Raw genomic sequence first — 14,504 nt, 5'->3', positions numbered from 1 at the left:
ACGTCAGACTCACCGGCCGATAGTTTCCGGCGTCACTTTTCGCTCCCTTTTTGAATATTGGCACTACATTCGCCTGTCGCCAATCAAGTGCCACAGACCCAGTCTCAATAGAGTCCTTAAATATAAGATATAACGGTCTGTCTATCACATTACTTAGTTCCCTTAGTACCCGTGGGTGTATGCCATCAGGTCCTGGTGATTTGTTTATTTTAATGCTACTGAGGCGTTTCTGTACCCCAGCTTGGGTTAGATTTGTCATACTTAGTGGAGGATTAAGTTTGTCACTTCTCATTTCTCCTGTTAGTTCGATTTCCTTTGTGAAAGTTGTCGAAAAAAAATTATTTAATAGATTAGCTTTATCCTCATCTTTCTCTATGATTTTGCCTTCCTCACTTTTTATCGGTCCAATATTATCCGATTTAATCCTTTTACTATTTATATACGTAAAGAACAGTTTGGGATTTGATCTACTTTCCCTAGCAATACGTTTCTCTGTTTCCTCCTTCGCTATTTTTATTTGTTTTTTACAGGTTCTCGTTTTTTCCTTGTAACACATTAGTGCCTCCTTACTGTTTTCCTGTTTTAATCTCTTGAATGCCTCTTTTTTGCTATTTAACGCCCCTTTTACGTTCTTGTTCAACCATATTGGCTTCCTCTTATTTCTGGCCCTTTTATTCCCATACGGTATATACCTCTCGCACTGAGTATTCAGAATTCTTTTGAAGGTTTCCCATTTACTATTCGTATTCCATTGATTAAGAACTTTGTCCCAGTCAATAAGTTGAAGGCTTTCTTTCAGCTGATCAAACTTCGCCCTCCTAAAGTTTAATGTTTTTGTTGTTCCCTTATTGATAACCCTACTGAAGGGCATTTTGAAGTCGATAATATTATGGTCGCTATTACCTAGGTGCCCCCCTATCTGTACCTCAGTTATTCTATCAGGCCTATTAGTCAATATTAAGTCCAACACGGCCTTCCCTCTCGTTGGTTCCTGCACTAGTTGGGAGAGATAATTATCCTTAATATTTGTCAAGAACCTTTTTCCTTTCTGAGATCTACAGGTTTCTGTTTCCCAGTCAATATCCGGGTAGTTGAAATCCCCCATTACAATCACTTCATTATGTTTTGCTACTTTGTCTATTTGTCCTAATAGCAGATTCTCATTCTCCTCTGTTATATTTGGTGGCTTATAGCAGACCCCCAGTAATATTTTATTATTATTTTTAGTTCCCTCTATCTCTACCCACATGGACTCGACCCCCTCTTCTCCCTCTCCTATATCTTCCCTTAGTCTGGGTTTTAGACATGACTTTACATATAAGCAGACTCCTCCGCCTTTCCCCTGTTTCCGGTCCCTTCTAAATAAACTATAATCTAATAAATTTACCGCCCAGTCGTAGCTATCGTCTAGCCAAGTCTCTGTTATACCTACGATGTCATACCTCTCCTCCGATATAAGCGCCTGCAGCTCACCCGCCTTATTGGTCAGGCTTCTTGCGTTGGTCAGCATGCAAGATAAAACTTTGGGGTTATTTAGCATCCTATTCTTCTCTAACGATCTAACTGTACTATCCCCACCCCCCTCTCCACCCTCATTATATTCACTTCCCCCTTGCTTGCCTCACATCCCACCTATTTCCTTGGTTTCCCCCCCCCCGTCTCTAGTTTAAAAACTCCTCCAACCTATTAGCCATCTTCTTCCCCAGCACCGCTGCACCCTCCCCATTGAGGTGCAGCCCGTCCCTACGGTAGAGCCTGTAGCCGACCGCGAAGTCGGCCCAGTTCTCCATGAACCCAAACCCTTCTGCCTTGCACCAACTCTTTAGCCACTTATTCACCTCCCTAACTTCCCGTTGGCGCTCCTGTGTGGCTCGCGGGATTGGTAGTATTTCTGAGAAAACTACCTTGGAGGTCCTTGCCCTAAGCTTCCTACCTAGGTCCCTGAAATCATTTTTAAGGACCCTCCATCTACCACTCACTTTGTCATTGGTGCCGATGTGGACCATGACCGCTGGGTCTTCGCCAGCCCCACCCAGTAACCTGTCAACCCGATCCGCGATGTGCCGGACTCGAGCGCCAGGGAGGCAGCACACCGTTCGGCGATCCCGGTCTTTGTGACAGATTGCCCTGTCTGTCCCCCTAATAATAGAGTCACCCACTACCAGAACCTGTCTTGCCTGCCCTACACTTCCCCCCTCCCCCTCATTACTGGAGCATACACTCCCCCGGCGGTCAGAGGATCTGTCGTGCTCCAATAATGCCGGTTCTGAACCAGCCTTCCTATACTTCTTCCCTCTATCCCTCCTAACTGTTATCCAGCTCCCTGCCTGTTCAGCCTGCACTTCCCCTCTATGCTCCACCCCCAGTATTGACCCATTGAGTGTCTGCTCGGTGAGCAGCAAACTCCGTTCCATGTTGTCGATGCTCCTCAGTACCGCTATCTGAGCACTTAGATCCAGAATTTGGGCTTCCAAGTGCACGATATGCTCACATCTCTCGCAGCAGTATGGATCCTCGAGCGGTTGCTCACGGAATGCATACATTGCGCAAGATGTACACTGCACGGCTCCGGCCAAAATGGACGCCATTCTAAATATGGGGATACGGTCAGTATATATATACAAGTGCAAAACACAATTATTTATATATAGGTGTATGGACGGGGATCGATCAGGGATGTGCAAGTGTATCAATTAGATATCGGCGGGGGATCAGTTAAGTGTCAAGTATGGACGGGGGAATCAGATAAGTAGGTCAGGTGGATTAATTAAGTAAAAAGTAAAGTAAAGAAAGAATGAAATACAGTCAGCAATTCAGTCCTAAGTCCTCCCTTCCAAACTCCCTGAATCCAAAGTCACTGAAAAACAAGTCACACACTTACTTTCGTTCGCACTTACGCTCCGGACACACGCAGCTCGTTCACACTCGCAAACTAAGAGATTTAAAGAGTTTTTTTTTTTTTTTCTTCCTTTTCCAGCAATGTACCCTTCACCTCAATGCACTTCCAAAGGACTTGATGTCCAACCAGCTGCCCCTTATAAACCCTTAATTATGACCCCTTCCCCTTAATTAACCCCTTGTGAGTAAATCTACACCTCAGGATTTTAGTGCAATGTAGTTAACCCTTAAATACACAGGTAGTAAACTAAGAAACTAAAACTGTAGTGAGAAAATAGGTTTTAAAAAGCCCAATAAATCTAAACAGGTAGAAAAGCACTCAGCAGGTCACAATGCAGCACTCACCGCAATTCACACAGGTATTTTCTGCAGGATTCCCAAATACCTCTTCACTGAAAAACAAGTCACACACTTACTTTCGTTCGCACTTACGCTCCGGACACACGCAGCTCGTTCACACTCGCAAACTAAGAGATTTAAAGAGTTTTTTTTTTTTTTTTTCTTCCTTTTCCAGCAATGTACCCTTCACCTCAATGCACTTCCAAAGGAGTACGGGAGAGTACGGGTTGACACTGTTGTACCCTTGGACTGCAGGGCAGCTTGAACTAGTTTGGATGTTAGTCGAGGTTCTTTATCCACCATCCGCACAATCTTGCGTTGAAATCTCTCGTCAATTTTTCTTTTCCGTCCACATCTAGGGAGGTTAGCCACAGTGTCATGGGCTTTAAACTTCTTGATGACACTGCGCACGGAAGACACAGGAACATTCAGGTCTTTGGAGATGGACTTGTAGCCTTGAGATTGCTCATGCTTCCTCATAATTTGGTTTCTCAAGTCCTCAGACAGTTCTTTGGTCTTCTTTCTTTTTTCATGCTCAATGTGGTACACACAAGGACACAGAACAGAGGTTGAGTCAACTTTAATCCATGATAACTGGCTGCAAGTGTGATTTAGTTATTGCCAACACCTGTTAGGTGCCACAGGTAAGTTACAGGTGCTATTAATTACACGAATTAGAGAAGCATCACATGATTTTTCAAACAGTGCCAATACTTTTGTCCACCCCCTTTTTTAGGTTTGGTGTGGAATTGTATCCAATTTGGCTTTAGGACAATTCTTTTTGTGTTTTTTCATTGAAGACAAATTAAATGAAGATAATAATACCAAAGAATTTGTAATTGCAATCATTTTCAGGAAGAAACTGAGTATTATCTGGCAGAATTGTAGGTGTGCCAATACTTTTGGCCACCACTGCATATAGAATAGATTGTTTTCCTAAATAAATAATGAATCTACATATAAAAAAATTAACCATAACACTTGTAATCATAAAGCCTCTGCTAAATGTAGATGTGAATAATGCATTGTGTACCTGCTATCTATTGTACATATATTTGAACAAATACAACACTAAAGTTCACCTCATGCTCATAAAGTGGACTGATATGTTCTATGCATAGGCGGATTATAATGAGGGCAATCTGTGCTACAGCCTGGGGCCCGGAGCTCCGATGGGGCCCATGGCCAGACTGCCCTCATTATAATATTAGGTGCGCCGCCTACAGGACAATGCAGCAGACACGTACACGCAGCACACTCTGCGTGCCCACGTTTGCTGTACTCACGCACGGAGCCCCTGGGATTCCCCTGTGGTGCTGGCTCCACCCCCTGCTCCTCTTGTGTTCAGTGCTGCCTTTCTTCCTGTTTCCTCCTGCTGACAGCTCCTGGTGACAGTAAGAAGCAAATAACTGCTTCCTGTTCTGTGAGAGTGAATTGGGCATGTCACACTGTGGGCTGCAGGGTATGTGATCATGGGGGGGACCATAAGACATATGACCATAGGGGGGGCTACAGGGTATGTGACCATGGGGGGAGGCGCAAGTTATGTGACCATGAGGGGGCAGCATGGTATATGACCATGGGAGGGCTGCATTGTATGTGACCATGGGGGTCCTGCAGGGTATGTGACCATGGGGGGCAGCAGGGTATGGGACCATGGGGGGCAGCAGGGTATGTGACCAAGGGAGGGCTGCAGGGTATGGGATCATGGGGGGGGGGCTGCAGGGTATGTGACCAAGAGAGGACTGCAGGGTATTGGACCATGGGGGGAGGGCAGCAGGGTATGGGACCATGGGGGGAAGCAGGGTATGTGACCATGGGGGGGTTGCAGGGTATGTGACAATGGGGGGCAGCAGGGTATATGACCATGGGAGGGCTGCAGGGTATGGCACCATGGGGGGCAGCAGGGTATGGGACCATGGGGGGAGGGCTGCAGGGTATGGGACCATGGGGGGCAGCAGGGTATGTGACCATGGTGGTGGCCACATGGTATGTGACCATGGGGGAAGGGGCACAGGGTATGTGACCTTGGGGGCTGCTAGTGGCTGCATAGTATATTATCTTGGGGGCTACAGATTAATGTTATCCTGTGGGTTTGGGGGCTGCAAAGAGCTATGTGGGGCTCATACCATATATTGGGAGCTATGTGAGGACTCATACTGTATGTGCATGGCTGTGTGGGGGTTCATGTTGAATGTAGGGGGCTCATACTGTATATTGGACTGTGGTGTCATTGTATGTAGGGGACTTTGTGTGGTTTCATACTGTATAAAGGGAGATATGTGTGCGCTCATACTGTATCTATGGGGCTGTGCAAGAGTTCTTACTGTGGCTATGTAGGGGCTCATACTGCATATTGCTAGCTATGTGAGGGCTCATACTGTATATTGGGTGCTGTGTGTGGAATCTCATACTGTATATAGGAGGCTATGTGGAGGCTCATACTGTATATTGGGGGACTGTGTGGTGTCATAGTGTATGTAAGGAGCTCATACTGTATGTAGGGGGCTATGTTGGAGGCTCATACTGTATATTGGGGGACTGTGGTGTCATTGTATGTAGGGGACTTTGTGTGGATTTATACTGTATAAAGAGAGTTATGTGGGAGCTCATACTGTATATGGAGGGATGTGTGGGGGCTCATATTGTATGTAGGGGGCTGTGTGTGGACTCATACTGTATGTAGGGGCTGTGTGTGGACTCATACTGTATGTAAAGCGCTATGGGGGGCTCATACTGTATGTAGCGGGCTGTGTGTGGGCTCCTACTATATGTACAGGGCTATGGGGGGCCTATACTGTATGTAGGGGGCTGTGTGTGGGCTCCTACTGTATGTACAGGGCTATGGGGGCTCATACTGTATGTAGGCGGCTGTGTGTGGGCTCCTACTGTATATGGGGGGGCTGTGTGGGGGCTCATATTGTATGTAAGGGGCTGTGTGGGGGCTCATACTGTATGTAGGGGGCTGTGTGTGGGTTCATACTGTATATGGAGGGCTGTGTGGAGGCTCATATTGTATGTAGGGGGCTATGTGGGGCATATTGCCTGGACCTGTGAGCTGTTATCCTCATTGCAGTTCGGCTTATGGTCTCCTTTTCTTGTCCTGATTGAAGGAATTCCCTGACGAATCCCTGAATGACCAAAGGAGGAGAAAAAGCGTCGAAAGAAGATGCCATTAAGCTAAGTGCACAACTGTTCAGGCCCTATAGGGTCTATACATATAATGTTGTATCTGCTTTTAGACAGATACAACACATGCGGGATTGCCTGTTTGTTAAGTGTTGTGGTTGTCTAACAGACAAAAACAAAACATGCAGCCGCAGGGACTCGAACATATTATCCGAGCACTACAAGATACTCGGATAACACCCGAGCGTGCAGGGATAACAAGTTATCTGAGCACGTTCTCTCATGGACAGGTATGGGCAATCCCTTCGTTATGTCATTCTCAATTAAGCAGATAAAAGACCTGGAGTTGATTTGAGATGTGGTGCTTGCATTTGGAAGGTTTTGCTGTAAAGTAAACATGCGGTCAAAGGAGCTCTCCATGCAGGTGAAACAAGCCATCCTTAAGCTGCAAAAACAGAAAAAAAACCTCTGAGAAATTGCTACAATATTAGGAGTGGCAAAATCTACAGTTTGGTACATCCTGAGAAAGAAAGAAAGCACTGGTGAACTCATCAATGCAAAAAGACCTGGGCGCCCACGGAAGACAACAGTGGTGGATGATCGCAGAATCATCTCCATGGTGAAGAGAAACCCCTTCACAACAGCCAACCAAGTGAACAACACTCTCCAGGAGGTAGGCGTATCAATATCCAAATCTACCATAAAGAGAAGACTGCATGAAAGTAAATACGGAGGGTTCACTGCACGGTGCAAGCCACTCATAAGCATTAAGAAGAAAAAGGCTAGACTGGACTTTGCTAAAAAACATCTAAAAAAGCCAGCACAGGTCTGGAAGAACATTCTTTGGACAGATGAAACCAAGATCAACCTCTACCAGAATGATGGAAAGAGAAAAGTATGGCGAAGGCGTGGTACAGCTCATGATCCAAAGCATACCACATCATCTGTAAAACACGGCGGAGGCAGTGTGATGGCTTGGGCATGCATGGCTGTCAGTGGCACTGGGTCACTAGTGTTTATTGATGATGTGACACAGGACAGAAGCAGCCAAATGAATTCTGATGTATTCAGAGCCATACTGTGTGCTCAGATCCAGCCAAATGCAGCCAAACTGATTGGTCGTCATTTCATTCTACAGATGGACAATGACCCAAAACATAAAGCCAAAGCAACCCAGGAGTTTATTAAAGCACAGAAGTGGAATATTCTTGAATGGCCAAGTCAGTCACCTGATCTCAACCCAATTGAGCATGCATTTCACTTGTTAAAGACTAAACTTCAGACAGAAAGGCCCACAAACAAACAGCAACTGAAAACCACCGCAGTGAAGGCCTGGCAGAGCATCAAAAGGAGGAAACACAGCATCTGGTGATGTCCATGAGTTCAATACTTCAGGCAGTCATTGCCAACAAAGGGTTTTCAACCAAGTACTAGAAATGAACATATTATTTACAATTATTTAATCTGTCCAATTACTTTTGGTCCCTTTAAAAACAGGGTGGCACATGTTAAGGAGCTGAAACTCCTAAACCCTTCATCCAATTTTAATGTGGATACCCTCAAATGAAAGCTGAAACTCTGAACTTCAACTGCATCTGAATTGTTTTGTTTAAAATTCATTGTGGTAATGTCTAGAACCAAAATTAGAAAAATGTTGTCTCTGTCCAAATATATATGGTCCTAACTGTATATTTGGGCTCTGATACCATCTCATGACATATAGCCACAGTGAGAAACACACAAAGGGACTGACGTCCCCCAGCAGACCCACCATGCTTGATGTTAAGGGCAGCAACAATACATCAATTAGCCTTAAAGTGAACCTGACAGTTGATTCATGCTGCCCCAAACCACAGGCAATATGAATCAGTCTATTTTACTCACTTATATGGTGCCATTAATTCCACAGCACTTTACAGACATCCCCATCACTGTTCCCATTGAGGGTCACAATTTAAATTGGCTTTCACTATTTCTTTGGAGTGTGGAAAGAAACCATAGTGTCCGGAGGAAACCCACACAAACATGGAGAGAACATACAAACTCCTTTGCAGATGTTGTTGGTTTCATCATTTTAGCCAGGTATGTTTTCATCTAAAACGCTGCAGTGTTTTAGAGGAAATATACAATAAATTTAAAAGCCATCCAGGGACCATGCTGCTCAGGTAACTAGTCCAAAAGGCCGGTTCCCAGCAAATGCTGGTGAATAGGTTACAGGCTCTGCTAGCTAAAAATATACACTTGGATCAGGTGTGGTTACTCCCCGGAAGGGAGGTTCACGACAAAACTTTAAAGACTATCAACATTATTCCTTACGCCCAGACTCAGAACACCCCCTTATTAATACTTTCACTAGACACTGAAAAGCGTTTGTCAGGGTATCTTGGCATGCCATATATTACTCTCTTAAAAAAAATTAACATTGGAAATCTTATTATAGCTAAGATATTGGCCCTCTACTGTAACCAATCTGCCAGATTAAAAATAAATGGAACTATATCGTCGCCACCCGTAATGACTAATGGAACAAGACAGGGATGCTCCCTTTTCCCCCCTCTTATACATTTTTGTGATGGATCATCTATTATCATCAATCCATGAAAACCCTGATATTAAAGGAATCACCATAGGGCAGACAGAATACAAATGCAAGGCGTTCGCGGACGATGTTCTGCTATATATTACTCAACTGCACACATCCATTCCCTCAGTTATGGCTGAAATAGATCACTTGGGCACCAGGTCGAATTTTATGGTCAATACATCCAAATCTGAAGCGTAAACGTTTCCTTTTCCAAAGATACACAGGCGTTTATCCAATCTAATTTTTCCTTTGCCTGGCCAACTCAGAGAATAAAATATCTGGAAATTCAAATTGATAGAGATCTCTCCCAATAATTCAAGCTCAACTTTAAACCCCTACTGGAAAAAATCAGTAGAGATTAGTGATGAGCGAGCATGCCTCATTAACCCTTTTGGCGAGCTCGCTCGGATGCTCGCCGAATATTTTGGCATGCTCGGTATTTCATTCATTGTCGCCAGATGTTGGAGGTGTGGAGTGGGAGAGGGGACGATGACGCACATTTGGTGGGAGTGTCCAACAATAAAGAATTTTTGGATACAAGTGGTCCTTGTTATCAAGAGGATAACTGGCCTAACCGTCCCTAATTCATCTGAGGCACTATTTCTTCTAATGTTATCAATAAACTTCAAATATAAAAGATCTGTGATAGGTAACATTATACAGGCAGCCAAAAATTGTATCCCTCGCCACTGGAAGAGCAGACCCTGATCCACCCTGGAGGAGTGGTTCTCTGAGATTTCACTTCTTGATATGATGGAACATCTAGTTGCTCAATCACCTGCCGATGTTGACAAATATTGTGTGAAATGGAGAGATTGGATTGAACTCCATGAATCAGATGCATACTGTCTTGCCCCAAATTGATTTCTCTTGTCTTGTAATCCGGGACGTATTCATATTCATATTTCATTTACCTATAAGTCGCTCTGGTCCAATCTCACCCACTTAGAAGAATGAGCAGCTCAGCAAAATGTTGATGTTGATGTAATATCTTTCCTATATCCCTATTGTATTATATTTGTTATATTATTTCTTTTTTAATAGTGCATGACTTCCTTTGATATTCATTTTAGGCTTGTGATAAAAAATATTAAAATATTTCAATAAACATTGAATTTGTAAAAAAAAAAATTCATCTTAATGAATTTGCGCATCTTACAATTGGTCTGCGCCTCCTCCAGAAATGTACTGCAGGTATAAAACGCCCTTAAGTTGCAAAACATTTGTGCAACTCTGAGTTGCACTAAAAATTTGTGACATTTCTGGCAAAAAGTTCTTGATAAACCAGGGTCCAGTGTGTACAGATTTTCACATTACTAAGATAGGAGATGACAGTTAGTGCTCACATAGTTCTATGGAGACAGAGGAGGAGCTAAAAGCAGACAAAGACATTCTGCTGCAAGTTCTACTGAAATAACAGTTACACTTTCAATTGCTCTGCTAAAATTACAGCTGCTCCATGATTGGTTGATATGGGCAACAAAGAGCTTCCGTTACAGATGTTTTACTGTATTAATCAAGTCTTTAAATCATTTAGATTATTTAATGTGATTGATAAATGGAGCAAAAAAATAAACAATAAAAAAAACAATAAAAAAATATCAAATAAATTTCATGTATAGAAAAAGTTTATTTTTTTACAAAACAAACACTGATAAATGACAGAGACTTTATAACTGTTGAAGAGCACATGTCTCTCAGCTAGGCTGATGATGTCACTGGTCCCTCTGTGATGTCACATGACCTTTGGCTTTGGTCCCTCTGTCATGTCATATGACCTTTAGAGTATGATGATGTCACAATTGACTTTGTGATGTCATGGAATAGTCATCAAAATGTCACTGCAGCCTGAATATTGTTCACATGTCTTCATCACTTGGTGGGTGAAGGCAACTTTTACTTGCGCTTGGCAAATTTTGGTTTTGTATAAAATATAAGACCATATAATAGAAGGCTTGTTAGAGGAGCAGTTCCAAGGGCCATCCTGGAGAGCTACTGAGGTGAACAGGACCTTCTTCAGCCCAAACAGACATCTATGGCGCTGAATATGGAGATTTGGAGGAAGAGAAAGGGAGTGAGAATAGATGAGGTGCCAAAAAAGAGGAGAGCAGAAACACATGAGAGTGAAAAAAATGGCGCCAACCAAAGCATTATCAAGGCTTCAAAAAGACCTGGAAGCCCAATACAGGAGAGTATCATGAACAAGAGGAAAAGGGGAGTAGCAATGGGGGACAAAACTGACGATGGATCCAGTGTGTCCCCCATTACTGACACTGAGCAGCTGTCAGGTGAGTTCAGATCTAAGACACCGAAAGCCAATATTCCCCACAGTAGCCATTGCCAGGATTGTCCACATTTGGAAGATCCCGCTTATTATGATTTTGGTGCCTTTTCTATTTGATACCCTTTAATATTGTTCTACCCCTATATGTTGTAATTCTTATTGGAGGCCACATTGCACTATATAGGAATGTTACATCTTATTTCTCCTCTCTCTACCAGGGACAACCCCAGCTGAATCCTCCATCATTGTGACTGGACTGGAGAGCTTCACCTTCCATAAAATGATTGGAGAGGGTGGATATGGTAAAGTAAGTATTCGGAATTGCTGTGACGTCATCATCATGTATGTAATATGACTCTAGGAACATCACTGCCTCATCTTCTCATCACGTCTCGTGGCAGAACAGGCCTTTCCTCCATTTCTAATGTTCTCTATCCTACAGGTCATGTTGGCCACACACCAGGCCTGCCAACAACAACTGGCAGTGAAGATGGTGAAGAAGAGGCTCTTACTTGAGAACTTAGGAGACAACGTTCTGATAGAGCGACAGGTCCTGGAGATGACTAGGAATAGTCCATTCATTACTCGGGCTTTTGCCACCTTCCAGTCCCAGGTAAGAAGGTCATAATCCAACAGCTCTGAGTCTTCTATGTGTTCTATGAATGTCAGTCTATGTGCCAATCTGTGTGCAATGTTCTAGGTCACTACCATAGTATTACATGTATTGTAAGATTATAACCAGTGCCGCATATCTAGAATATGGCAATAACCCCTATTATCGCCTCTGTTTTATCACAGGACTACGTCTTCTATGTCATGGAATATCTCAGTGGAGGAGACCTTAGAGACCTCATGGCAACAAATGCCCCATTTACCATTCCAACCACCAGGTAAGACAGAATATGGATGTATTAGATGAAGATGATGGTTGTCAGGAACATCTGGCTTTAAGTCATTAGTCTCTTAGTTTAGTGGATGAAATGTTGGTTGTTGATGATTTTCTATTTTTTTCCCATCAGATTTATTGCAGCTGAGATAATCTGTGGGCTGCAGTTTCTCCACTCCAGAGGCATCATACACAGGTAAGTGCAGTCTTACTCTGTGTAAAACGGATATAAATCCTCCCATACCCTTATCCTCATGCTCCCTGTAGACACTTAGTGTCTCAGGCCATCATTGGGTCCTCATCCCGGCTAATCTAATAATTATGATATTTTATAAACTCTTTCCTCTATCAGAGACATAAAACCAGAGAACATCTTACTAGACAGCAACGGTCACTTGAAGATTGCTGATTTCGGTCTGGCCGTGATGAACATCTTTGGCGATGCGAAGGCTTCAGATCAGGTCGGGAGTCTTTTATACATGGCTCCTGAGGTAAGGAAGCATCTACACATCCCTGGCTTATCATTGAGTACAAGGCAGGACATCTCCATGTCTTCTGGTGTCTGGATAAAATTCTTATTGTCTTCATGTCTTCACAGATTCTTCTAGAGAAGCCCTACAACACGGCAGTGGACTGGTTCTCTGCTGGTGTGGTGATATATGAGATGGCTACTGGCAGATATCCATTTTATATAGGTGTAGTGTATGACACCACCATAAAGGCACTGATCAATGATGATCCTGCCTTTCCAAAAGGACTAGACCCCCATATCAAAGCCATCATAGAGGGGGTGAGTATAAATACACATCTAAGTAATAAAAGGGGTAAATATAACGAAAAACACAACAATGCAAATGGAAATCAACTGGAGACTGAATTCTTCATTATTTGTTTCCAGCTCTTGGATAAGTCACCAGAGAGTCGGCAAGTAGCTGTGGACAACATCAGGGATCATCCCTTCTTCATGGAGATCAACTGGACAGATATAGAGGGGGCTGGATCGTGTCCACCATTCCAACTACCACCTGTACGTATATCACCCAGAGAAGATGGTGGCAGCTGTACATCTCTATTGTGTGTCTTCTTTATGACCACTGGTTCTTGTATTTTCTTTCCGCAGCCACCAGTGATGACATCAAATATAATGAAAGATGTCCTGTCCTTCAGTGAAGCCATTAAACCACCAATGGCCGAAACAGATCAAAAACTCTTCTGTGGATTCACATTTGCCAGTGACGGATGGAAGGTCATAAAACAGATACCAAAACCTGTAATACCCCATCGCAGGTGAGTCAGTGTAAATGGGACAGGAATTAGGGAGCTTTTCAAGGCTACTCTCTTATCCTTTGAATCTGTCAGCAGAGTGTAGTGTGGGAAACCTCTTACTGACTGCTGCTTACAGTCTGCTGATTGGCCCACAGGAAAAACCTGGAGGCGTTTTACTATTGGGATAACCCCATTTTATATGTCTTATTGGGATATAAGAATTGTTTCTAACCTATTATCTCTCCTGGCAGAACATTTGGCAGTATTGTGAAGAACGCTTTCCACAATCTCAGGAGGAGAATAAAACGCTGGAAGTGAACAGCTCTGAAAACCACTGTTCACTGGTTGATATTCCACCATCACCACTAGGAGTATCCTGAGGGCCGTGACTTGCAGTGTAACGTGCAGCCATACCCATTCCTCCTCCCTGCTGTAATCCGGGCTGGGGGTTTTGCTGGATTATGGCGATCTGCAGTGTCCGAATACAAGAAGAAGCTGGAGACCAAGAAAATCCTACCAGGAGTCAATAAAATGACCGTGGACCAGCGCTTCTAGATGACATGCTGCCTAGTGCTCCCAGGGAAGGGCACTTATCCTTAGGCCATGGTTCCCTAGAGGTTTCCCCCACAGGGGGTTTTTCCTCTCCTGAGTGCCAATGGATAAACACAACAAGAGAATGGCAGCTTGTCGTATTCTGCCCTCGGCGGAGCTCACACCAACCACTAGTGGCCGAGAGGAACCTAAGAGGACATTTACCAGCAATAAACAGGACCATTCACCATCATGTGCTAGTACTAGATTTATTTTATATCTGAATGGATAAGTATTTTACCTTTAACTCCTTAAGAGCACAGGGTACATGTAATGTGTGGATACATTTTATGTACTTTTCATTGGTAGCATTTTGGGACACATCAGACTTTTTGGTTCATTTTTAATCTGTATAAGTTTGTTAACTCTGTTTTTGAAGGACGGGATGAAAAAAGAAATGCCTCTTTGGTACACTTTTTGAGTTTTTTGAAGAATTATTTGTGCAGGAGAAATAATGTATAAATTTGATAGTTCAGGTTGTTATTCTGTAGGTGCAGCAATACCAATTCTTGTAGACAAAGGTGTAA

This window comes from Phyllobates terribilis, unplaced genomic scaffold (genome assembly GCF_046119375.1).
Source record: "Phyllobates terribilis strain yellow unplaced genomic scaffold, ASM4611937v1 Scaffold_8__6_contigs__length_399053987, whole genome shotgun sequence".
Lineage (NCBI taxonomy): Eukaryota > Metazoa > Chordata > Amphibia > Anura > Dendrobatidae > Phyllobates > Phyllobates terribilis.
This window is presented reverse-complemented; position numbering follows the sequence as displayed.